We start from the raw sequence: 12,237 nt of genomic DNA on the forward strand, positions 1-12,237 counted from the left end.
CCAATGAGGAGCTAAAGGTAGAACAAATATTCCCTCAAGTTCTATCGACCACCGATACAACTCTACGCACGCTTGACATTCGCTTTACCGGAAACAAGTATGAAACTAGAAGTACTTTGTAGGTGTTTTCGGGTAAGCTTGCAAGAAAGTAAAGAGCATGTAAATAAAAGCTAGAGGCTGTTTAGATAAAGACACAACTAAATTAGTTTTAGTAAATAGCTTTTGTCAACAAGAAGGTTATTTGTCCCTAGGCAATCGATAACTAGACCGGTAATCATTATTGCAATTTTATTTGAGGGAGAGGCATAAGCTAACATACTTTCTCTACTTGGATCATATGCACTTATGGTTGGAACTCTAGCAAGCATTCGCAACTACTAAAGATTCATTAAGGTAAAACCCAACCATAGCATTAAAGTATCAAGTCCCCTTTATCCCATACGCAAACAACCTACTTACTCGGGTATGTGCTTCTGTCACTCACGCCACCCACCATAAGCAAATCATGAACATATTGCAAACCCTACAGCGGGAATCCCTCATGCTTGCGTGACACAGAGAGCACCATAGGATAGCACCAATAATAAAACATACAACTCAAACCAATCTTGATCATCAAATAGCCATTAGGACAAAACAGATCTACTCAAACATCATAGGATAGCCATACATCATTGGGAAATAATATATAGCGTTGAGCACCATGTTTAAGTAGAGATTACAGCGGGTAAGAGAGAGGTTACACCGCTGCATAGAGGGGGGAAGAGTTGGTGATGATGGCGGTGAAGTTGTTGGTGAAGATGGCGGTGATGATGATGGCCCCGGCAGCGCTCCGGCGCCACCGGAAGCAAGGGGGAGAGGGCCCCCCTTCTTCTTCTTCTTCCTTGACCTCCTCCCTAGATGGGAGAAGTGTTTCCCCTCTGGTCCTTGGCTCCCATGGCATGGGAGGGGCGAGAGCCTCTCCGAGATTGGATCTATCTCTCTGTTTCTCTCTGGTTCTGCGTTCTCCTCCTGGCTCTGTTTCACCGTTTCGTGTATATATGGAGATCCGTAACTCCGATTGGCCTGAAACCTTCGCCATGATTTTTTTTCCGAAAATTAGCTTTCTTGCGGCAAAAGAAAAGCGTCAACCGCCTTACGGGTGGCTCACGAGGGTGGGGTCACGCCCCCTGCCTCGTGGCCACCTTGGGCACCTTCTCGCGTGGATTTTTCTTCCGGAATTTTCCAAATATTCCAAAAAGTATCTCCGTCCATTTTTATCCCGTTTGGACTCCGTTTGATATGGATATTCTGTGAAACCAAAAACATGCGACAGACAGGAACTGGCACTGGGCATTGCATCAATATGTTAGTCCCAAAAATAGTATGAAAAGTTGCCAAAAGTATATGAAAGTTCAATAATATTGGCATGGAACAATCAAAAATTATAGATACGACGGAGATGTATCAGCATCCCCAAACTTAATTCCTGCTCGTCCTCGAGTAGGTAAATGATAAAAAAGATAATTTTTGATGTGGAATGCTACCTAGCGTAATCTTGATCACATATCTAATCATGGCATGAATATTAAGACACGAGTTATTCAAAGCAATAGTCTATCATTTGACATAAAAACAATAATACTTCAAGCCTACTAATAAAGCAATCATGTCTTTTCAAAATAACATGGCCAGAGAAAGTTATCCCTACAAAATCATATAGTCTGGCTATCCTCCATCTTCACCACACAAAATATTCACATCATGCACAACCCCGATGACAAGCCAAGCAATTGTTTCATACTTTTGACGTTCTCAAACCTTTTCAACTTTCACGCAATACATGAGTGTGAGGCATGGACATAGCAGTATAGGTGGAATAGAATATGATGGTGGAGAAGACAAAAAGGAGAAGATAGTCTCACATCAACTAGGCGTATCAACGGGCTAGGGAGATGCCCATCAATAGATATCAATGTGAGTGAGTAGGGATTGCCATGCAACGGATGCACTAGAGCTATAAGTGTATGAAAGCTCTAACTGAAACTAAGTGGGTGTGCATCCGACTTGCTTGCTCATGAAGACCTCGGGCACTTGAGGAAGCCCATCATCGGAATATACAAGCCAAGTACTATAATGAAAATTCCCATTAGTATATGAAAGTGATAACTCAAGAGACTCTCTATATGAAGAACATGGTGCTACTTTGAAGCACAAGTGTGGAAAAAGGATAGTAGCACTGCTCCTTCTCTCTTTTTCTCCCATTTTTTTGTTTTTTTATTTTTTTTATTTTTTTATTTTTATTTTTTTGGTGGGCTTCTTTGGCCTCTTTTTTATTTGGGCTTCTTTGGCCTCTTTTATTTTTTTGTAAATTCCGGAGTCTCATCCCGACTTATGGGGGAATCATAGTCTCCATCATCCTTTCCTCACTGGGGCAATGCTCTAATAATGATGATCATCACACTTTTATTTACTTACAACTCAATATTACAACTCAATGTCTAGAACAAAGTATGACTCTATATGGATGCCTCCGACGGTGTACCGGGATGTGCAATGATCTAGCGTAGCAATGACATCAAAAAATGGACAAGCCATGAAAACATCATGCTAGCTATCTTACAATCATGCAAAGCAATATGACAATGAATGCTCAAGTCATGAATATGATGATGATGGAAGTTGCATGGCAATATATCTCGGAGTGGCTATGGAAATGCCATGATAGGTAGGTATGGTGGCTGTTTTGAGGAAGGTATATGGTGGGTTTAAGGTACCGGCGAAAGTTGCACGGTACTAGAGAGGCTAGCAATGGTGGGTGAGAGTGCGTATAATCCATGGACTCAACATTAGTCATAAAGAACTCACATACTTATTGCAAAAATCTATTAGTCATTGAAACAAAGTACTACGCGCATGCTCCTAGGGGGATAGATTGGTAGGAAAATACCATCGCTCGTCCCCGACCGCCACTCATAAGGAAGACAATCAATAAATAAATCATGCCCCGACTTCATCACATAACGGTTCACCATACGTGCATGCTACGGGAATCACAAACTTCAACACAAGTATTTCTACAATCCACAACTACTCACTAGCATGACTCTAATATCACCATCTTTATATCGCAAAACTATTGCAAGGAATCAAACATATCATATTCAGTGATCTACAAGTTTTATGTAGGATTTTATGACTAACCATGTGAATGACCAATTCCTGTCATCTCTCTAAATAGATATAAGTGAAGCAAGAGAGTTTAATTCTTTCTACAAAAGATATTCCCGTGCTCTAACAAATCTAAGTTAAGCAAAAGAGCATTCTACAAATGGCGGTTTTCTATGTAAAGAGAAACAGGCAATCCAAACTTCAAATGATATAAGTGAAGCACATGAAGCATTCTATAAAGCCATACTCAAAAGATATAAGTGAAGTGCATAGAGCATTCTATAAATCAACCAAGGACTATCTCATACCAGCATGGTGCATAAAAGAAAAATGAAAACTAAATGCAAAAGACGCTCCAAGATTGCACATATCGCATGAACGAAACGAATCCGAAAACATACCGATACTTGTTGAAGAAAGAGGGGATGCCTTCCGGGGCATCCCCAAGCTTAGACACTTGAGTCTCCTTGAATATTTACTTGGGGTGCCTCGGGCATCCCCAAGCTTGAGCTCTTGCCTCTCTTCCTTCTTCTCACATCGAGACCTTCTCGATCATCGAACACTTCATCCACACAAAACTTCAACAGAAAACTCGGTAAGATCCGTTAGTATAATATAGCAAATCACTACTCTAAGTACTGTTGCAAACCAATTAATATTTTGTTTTTTCATTGTGTTTACTGTAATATAAGTTTTCCATGTCTTAATCCACTGATATAAATTGATAGTTTAATCAAAACAAGCAAACTATGCATCAAAAACAGAATCTGTCTAAAACAGAACAGTCTGTAATAATCTGAACATTCACCATACTTCTGGTACTTGAAAAATTCTACCAAAATTAGGAAAAAAATAAAAAAAATTGTACAGGAAGACAGTGCAAAAAGAATCAGAACCATTTGACGTTGCAGCTAAAAATGTAAAATGGCGCACTACAGCCAAAGTTTCTGTCCTGCACCGTACAAACCATCAAGCAAATGTAAACATCCTAAAGGCAAACCTTGGCACATTATTTTTATAATACAATGGAATTGTACAAGGGGATAATTATTTTTATTGAAAAGTTTCTGTAATCAAGATTCACAAAGTTTTTGTGAGCATGAACAAAGTTCAAGGCTAGCTCCCACTTCAACAATGCTTGTCTTTCTCACTTTCGCTTTCCTTTTTGAAAAAGTTTTGGGTTCCCCTCTTTATTTTTGTTGTTTTTAAACTATATAAAAGCACTCAACATAAATAAATGACTCTCTAACACTTCCGGGTTGTCTCCCTGGCAGCGCTTTCTTTAAAGCCATTAAGCTAGGCATGTAGTGCTCAAGTAGTGAATCCACCCGGATCCCAAGGTATATCAAAGCCAATTTGAATCAACAATGATTTTTAATTTAGTAGTGAGCACAAAGCAACACATATCAAGCAACAACGAAGTCTAACTCTCTTCCTATGCATCGGCATGTCATAAAAGAACAATTCATCCACACATAGTAAAGGCCAATGCATAGTATAAACAGTTTCTTGCAATTTTATCGTGTTGGAAACATAGAGAGGTGGAGGTATAGTTCCTCTCTCATAATAATTGCAAGTAGGAGCAGCAAGCACATGCATATTATACTTGTCAAAATCATCATGTGCAACAGTAAAAGGCAACCCATCAATATAATCCTTAATAAAAGCAAACTTCTCTGATATAGTGTAATCGGGAGAATTCAAAAAGATAATAGGACTATCATGTGTGGGTGCAATAGCAACAATTTCATGTTTAACATAAGGAACTATAGCAAGTTCATCTCCATAAGCATCATTCATATTGGCATCTTGGCCACAAGCATATCAAGCATCATCAAAAAGGGATATTTCAAGATAATCAATGGGATCATAATAGTCATCATAGCAATCATCCTTCGGTAAGCACGAAGGGGAATTAAACAATGTATGAGTTGAAGAGTTACTCTCATTAGAAGGTGGGCACTGGTAGCTAATCCGCTCTTCCTCCTTTTGTTCTTCGCTCTCCTCATCTTTTTCATCCAATGAGCTCACAGTTTCATCAATTTCTTCTTCCATAGACTCCTGCAAAATATTAGTCTCTTCTTGGATAGCGGAGTAGACCTCGATATATGGTTTAACATAGGCATTAGAAGCATAATTATCATAGCAATATTTAAGTATGGCAAAATTTTCAGATTCGTAAAGAGTAGCACCATACTTTTCAATCAAAGAAGCAATTTCGTAAGCACCCTTAAAAGCAACAAATTCTTCAATTTGTTGAACATCATAGTAATTATAAGCACCCTTAGCATACGAAGATAAGATTCCATTATGAATAAACTCACATTGGTAGGGAAGGTGTTTCTTAGGGTTTTCAGAACAACAAGTAAAATCATATATATAACATAAATTCCAAGCATAGCATTGCAAACGATGAATTTGATCCAATAAACGTTTCCCTCTTTCAGATATACGGTGTCGCACATAACAAGCATGCTCATCTAAAGATTTGCCCTCAACTAAGCTAGTTGGGGTTTCAGCACGAGCACATAGGGATCGAAGATGATCCAACTAATAAGCTTCAGCAGTGTGATAGATTTTGAGTGGTTCTTCAACCATTGGTTCAGTAGGTACAACTAATTTTTTTGGTATTTTGCGTTTCCTACCCATAACTAAAGATAGAAAACAACTAAGAACAGCAAATAGAAATTACTTAGTGATAAAGCAAACAAGCATACATGAGAATATTCACCCCACGCTATTGCTCCCCGGCAACGGCTCCAGAAAAAGGTCTTGATAACCCACAAGTATAGGGGATCAATTGTATCCTCTTTCTATAAGTAAGAGTGTCGAACCCAACGAGGAGCTAAAGGTAGAACAAATATTCCCTCAAGTTCTATCGACCACCGATACAACTCTATGCACGCTTGACGTTTGCTTTACCGGAAACAAGTATGAAACTAGAAGTACTTTGTAGGTGTTTTTGGGTAAGCTTGCAAGAAAGTAAAGAGCACGTAAATAAAAGATAGAGGCTGTTTAGATAAAGACACAACTAAATTAGTTTTAGTAAAGAGCTTTTGTCAACAAGAAGGTTATTTGTCCCTAGGCAATCGATAACTAGACCGGTAATCATTATTGCAATTTTATTTGAGGGAGAGGCATAAGCTAACATACTTTCTCTACTTGGATCATATGCACTTATGATTGGAACTCTAGCAAGCATCCGCAACTACTAAAGATTCATTAAGGTAAAACCCAACCATAGCATTAAAGTATCAAGTCCCCTTTATCCCATACGCAAACAACCTACTTACTCGGGTCTGTGCTTCTGTCACTCATGCCACCCACCATAAGCAAATCATGAACATATTGCAAACCCTACAGCGGGAATCCCTCACGCTTGCGCGACATGGAGAGCACCATAGGACAGCACCAATAATAAAACATACAACCCAAACCAATCTTGATCATCAAATAGCCATTAGGACAAAACAGATCTACTCAAACATCATAGGATAGCCATACATCATTGGGAAATAATATATAGCGTCGAGCACCATGTTTAAGTAGAGATTACAGCGGGTAAGAGAGAGGTTACACCGCTGCATAGAGGGGGGAAGAGTTGGTGATGATGGCGGTGAAGTTGTTGGTGAAGATGGCGGTGATGATGATGGCCCCGGCAGCGCTCCGGCGCCACCGGAAGCAAGGGGGAGAGGGCCCCCCTTCTTCTTCTTCTTCCTTGACCTCCTCCCTAGATGGGAGAAGGGTTTCCCCTCTGGTCCGTGGCTCGCATGGCGTGGGAGGGGCGAGAGCCCCTCCAAGATTGGATCTATCTCTATGTTTCTCTCTGGTTCTGCGTTCTCCTCCTGGCTCTGTTTCACCGTTTTGTGTATATATGGAGATCCGTAACTCCGATTGGCCTGAAACCTTCGCCGTGATTTTTTTTCTCTCCGAAAATTGGCTTTCTTGCGGCAAAAGAAGAGCGTCAACCGCCTTACGGGTGGCTCACAAGGGTAGGGGACGCGCCCCCTGCCTCGTGGCCACCTCGGGCACCGTCTCGCGTGGATTTTTCTTCCAGAATTTTCCAAATATTCCAAAAAAATATCTCCATCCGTTTTTATCCCGTTTGGACTCCGTTTGATATGGATATTCTGCGAAACCAAAAACATGCAACAGACAGGAACTGGCACTGGGCACTGGATCAATATGTTAGTCTCAAAAACTGTATAAAAAGTTGCCAAAAGTATATGAAAGTTCAATAATATTGGCATGGAACAATCAAAAATTATAGATACGATGGAGACGTATCATGCAACTACTTTTGTTTCAATGGGAGGATTATATTTAAACCACTTCTCCTTAGGGAGATCAACATGAGTAGCAAAAGATTCACAGAAAGAAGCTACTATCTCAGAGTCAAGTCCATATTTAGTGCTAAATTTACGGAAAACATCGGTATCCATAAAAGATTTAACACAATCAAACTTAGGTGTTATACCTGACTCCTTACCTTCCTCGAGATCCCAATCTTCAGAGTTGCGTTTAATTCTCTCCAATAAATTCCATTTGAATTCAATAGTCCTCATCATAAAGGAACCAGTACAAGAAGTATCGAGCATGGAGCGATTGTTGTCAGAAAGCCGAGCATAAAAGTTCTGAATAATCATTTCTCTTGAGAGCTCATGATTGGGGCATGAATATAACATTGACTTAAGCCTCCCCCAAGCTTGAGCGATGCTTTCTCCTTCGCGAGGCCAAAAATTATATATATAATTACGATCATGATGAACAAGATGCATAGGATAAAACTTCTGATGGAATTCCAATTTCAACCGTTTGTAGTCCCATGATCCCATATCATCACATAGCCTATACCATGTAAATGCATCTCCCTTCAAAGATAAAGGGAAGACCTTCTTATTGATAACATCATCGGGCATACATGCGAGCATAAATAATCCACAAATTGCATCCACATAGATTAAGTGTAAATCGGGATGTAATGTTCCATCTCCTACAAAAGGATTAGCTAGCAGTTTCTCTATCATACCGAAGGAATTTCAAAGTAAACATTTTCAGTAGGTTCAGTAGGTTGAGGAGCAACTATTTGCTCTATGGGTCGGGGTGAAGATACCCCGAACAAGCCCCTCAAAGGATTACTTTCCATAGTAACAAGTGACAGTAAATTTTAGCACACTATATAAATTTTTCCTTACCAAATTCCACCTACCAAAGGCGCTTCACTCCCCGGCAACGGCGCCAGAAAACAGTCTTGATGACCCACAAGTGTCGGGGATCTATTGTAGCCTTTTCGATAAGTAAGAGTGTCGAACCCAACGAGGAGTAGAAGGAAATGATAAGCAGTTTTCAGCAAGGTATTCTCTGCAAGCACTGAAATTATCGGTAACAGATAGTTTTGTCATAAGGCAATTCGTAACGAGTAGCAAGTAATAAAAGTAAATAAGGTGCAGCAAGATGGCCCAATCCTTTTTGTAACAAAGGATAAGCCGGGACAAACTCTAATATGAAGGAAAGTGCTCCCGAGGACACATGGGAATTATCGTCAAGCTAGTTTTCATCACGTTCATATGATTCGCGTTCAGTACTTTGATAATTTGATATGTGGGTGGACCAGTGCTTGGGTACTGTCCTTACTTGGACAAGCATCCCACTTATGATTAACCCCCATTGCAAGCATCCGCAACTACAACAGAAGTACTAAGGTAAACCTAACCATAGCATGAAACATATGGATCCAAATCAGCCCCTTACGAAGCAACGCATAAACTAGGGTTTAAGCTTCTGTCACTCTCGCAACCCATCATCTACTTATTACTTCCCAATGCCTCCCTCTAGGCCCAACAATGGTGAAGTGTCATGTAGTCGACGTTCACATGACACCACTAGAGGGATAACAACATACATCTCATCAAAATATCAAACGAATACCAAATTCACATGACTACTAATAGCAAGACTTCTCCCATGTCCTCAGGAACAAACGTAACTACTCACAAAGCATATTCATGTTCATAATCAAAGGGGTATTAATATGCATAATGGATCTGAACATATAATCTTCCACCAAGTAAACCAACTAGCATCAACTACAAGGAGCAATCAACACTACTAGCAACCCACATGTACCAATCTGAGGTTTGAATACAAAGATTGGATACAAGAGATGAACTAGAGTTTGAGATGAGATGGTGCTGGTGAAGATGTTGATGGAGATTGACCCTCTCCCAATGAGAGGATCATTGGTGATGGCGATGGTGATGATTTCCCCCTCCTGGGGGAAGTTTCCCCGGCAGAACAGCTCCGCCGAAGCCCTAGATTGGTTCCGCCAAGGTTCCGCCTCGTGGCGGTGGAGTTTCGTCCTGTAAGATTGGTTATGATTTTTTCTCGGACGAAAGACCTCATATAGCAGAAGATGGGCATCGGAGGGCCACCAGGGGGCCCACGAGGCAGGGGCGCGCCCAGGGGGTAGGGCGCGCCCTCCACCGTCGTGGCTGGTGGGTGGCCCCCCTCTGGTACTTCTTGCGCTCATTATTTTTTATATATTCTGGAAATAACTTCTGTGAAGTTTTAGGATTTTTGGAGCTGTGCAGAATAGGTCTATAATATTTGCTCCTTTTCTAGCCTAGAATCCCAGCTGCCGTCATTCTCCCTCTTCATGTAAACCTTGTAAAATAAGAGAGAATATGCATAAGTATTGTGACATAATGTGTAATAACAGCCCATAATGCAATAAATATCGATATAAAAGCATGATGCAAAATGGACGTATCATGGTGTCTAGATTGGATCTGGTGGTTCTGGACTCTGCGGCGGCTGGAATTGATTTTCGTTGACTCCCCTAGGGTTTCTGGAATATTGGGATATTTATAGAGCAAAGAGGCGGTCCAGGGGCACCCGAGGTGGGCACAATCCACCAGGGCGCGCCTGGGCCTCCTGGCGCGCCCTGGTGGGTTGTGCTCCTTACGGAGCACCCCCCAGGCGCTGCCTTAGCCCATTGGGTGTCTTCTGGTCCATAAAAAATCTCCGTAAAGTTCTGTTGCATTTGGACTCCGTTTGGTATTGATTTCCCGCGATGTAAAAAACATGCAGAAAACAGCAACTGGCACTTGGCACTATGTCAATAGGTTAGTACCAAAAAATGATATAAAATGACTATAAAATGATTATAAAACATCCAAGATTGATAATATAACAGCATGGAACAATCAAAATTATAGATACGTTGGAGACGTATCAATCCTTGCCAAGGGTGATCCCTTAGTTAATCGAATAACTGAGTCTGAGAAACAGAGAGTATGAACCAAGGCAGTTTAGCCGCCTCCAACTCAAAAATTCTGAAGGCCCCAACAAGCTGGTATCCTGCTCATAGATGTAACATCCATTCTCCGGATAGTCACATATTTCATGTTGCTTGTACACAATGGGTTTTTTACAATATAACCATGCCGGCTGATGCGTGCAAATGATCATTAGTCTTTCGCCGTCATGTGATCAAGCGAGGAACTAGTTGTGCTTCCCTGTTTTCGACAAAGGTGGTGTGATTACAAAGGGCGGCAACTGTAGAGACACTGTAGTATATCAAAAAGGGGACAAAAAGGACAAGCATTGTTAATGTAATATTAGCATTGTTCGGAGTATCAGTAGGATAATGTATGAAACAACATTGATCTATCCATTTAGGAAATGAGAGGAAAGTAGAGGGAAATGTATACTAGGGTATAGCAGTGTCATGCATGTTTATACTCATGCTATCTTGCAATCGATTCTTCATAGGAAACTAACATGCCATCCATGTTATGTAGTCATGTTTTGTTCTTACAAATAAATTCCTCAGAGGAAACTAACACACCATGCATTGTTATATACTCATGTTCTAGTAATTCTTATTTCTGTTACCTCGATGGATATTCTGGATTTTCTCAAATACCCATACGACTGAAAGGTCAAGAGAAAACTATATTTACATCCCCATATGGTATGTACACTTATCAAAAATGTATTTCTATTCTCTAAGTTTGATCATAGAAGGATGGTAATTCAACTGAGAGACCTAGGATGGTGCCATATAGCTTTAAACGAATACCAAGAAAAAACATAGTCCTTGCAAAAAGAAGGCCTGCAACCTGGCCGCCTCCTAACCCTAGTCGGCACCGGCACTTGGGTTTCTTGTGCCTCCCGTCGGCGCTGTTGTCGGTCTGCCTCATCCCCTATGGCCTTAGGGCCTTGGAGGTGCGATGGATCCCGGTCTTTGCCAATGGGAGGGCTTCATTTTTTGGTGTTCTTTTGAGATTTGATAGGGTTTATATCCTGCTTAGAGAGGCAAGGCAATGGCGGCTCTCTGGAGATGGTATAAGGTACTCCTCGCCTAGTCCCCTCCCCGATGGTGCCTCTAGCATCGTTGGAGGGTGTGTGTGGAGGTTTGTCCCTAATGGATCTCGTGGGATTTGTTCGGCGTTTGCCTTTGATGGATCCATGTGGATCAAGTCTTAGTTCATTAGTGGTCATGTGTCTACAGGTTAGATCCTTTCGATCTAGGGCCTTAGCATGACGACTTCCTGACTGTCTACTACAACAAGGTTTAACCGGCTCTAGTGAGGGAGGGGCGATGACGGCGACGTGCCTTCGGCTCGCTCCACTGCTTGTAGTCGTTGCTATGTGGTCTACGGACCTAGATGTAACTTTTACTTCTGGTGTTCTTTGTATTATCTTGACAATTGATGAATAGATTGGGTTTTCCAAAAAATAAATTAAAGGCTATTTTTTATGGTAAACATTTCCCACCCATGCGCCGGCGGAACGGTTCCACCGAATGCGCACGGCTCGTTGGATCAAGTTAGATCCCACGGTCAGCAACGCGTGCACCCACCTTACCGAACCCACGGGTTTTCCTTTGCGTAGTTTTTTTGCTACAAGTGAGCAAGGAGACATTTCAGAGCGGTGAGAGAGAGGAAGCAGGGGCAGCAACATTCGGTGACTGAACGACGACGGGGTGGTTGGCGCTAGGAGATCAGGAGCGGTGGCGACGTCCCAGGGCGGATCTCGTTTCTCCGGCGACCTATGGCCCTTCGGAAGGTAGCTCTTCCCATG

Source organism: Triticum urartu, chromosome 5A (assembly GCF_056163025.1).
Source record: "Triticum urartu cultivar PI428250 chromosome 5A, HENAU_Tu73, whole genome shotgun sequence".
Classification (NCBI taxonomy): Eukaryota; Viridiplantae; Streptophyta; class Magnoliopsida; order Poales; family Poaceae; genus Triticum; species Triticum urartu.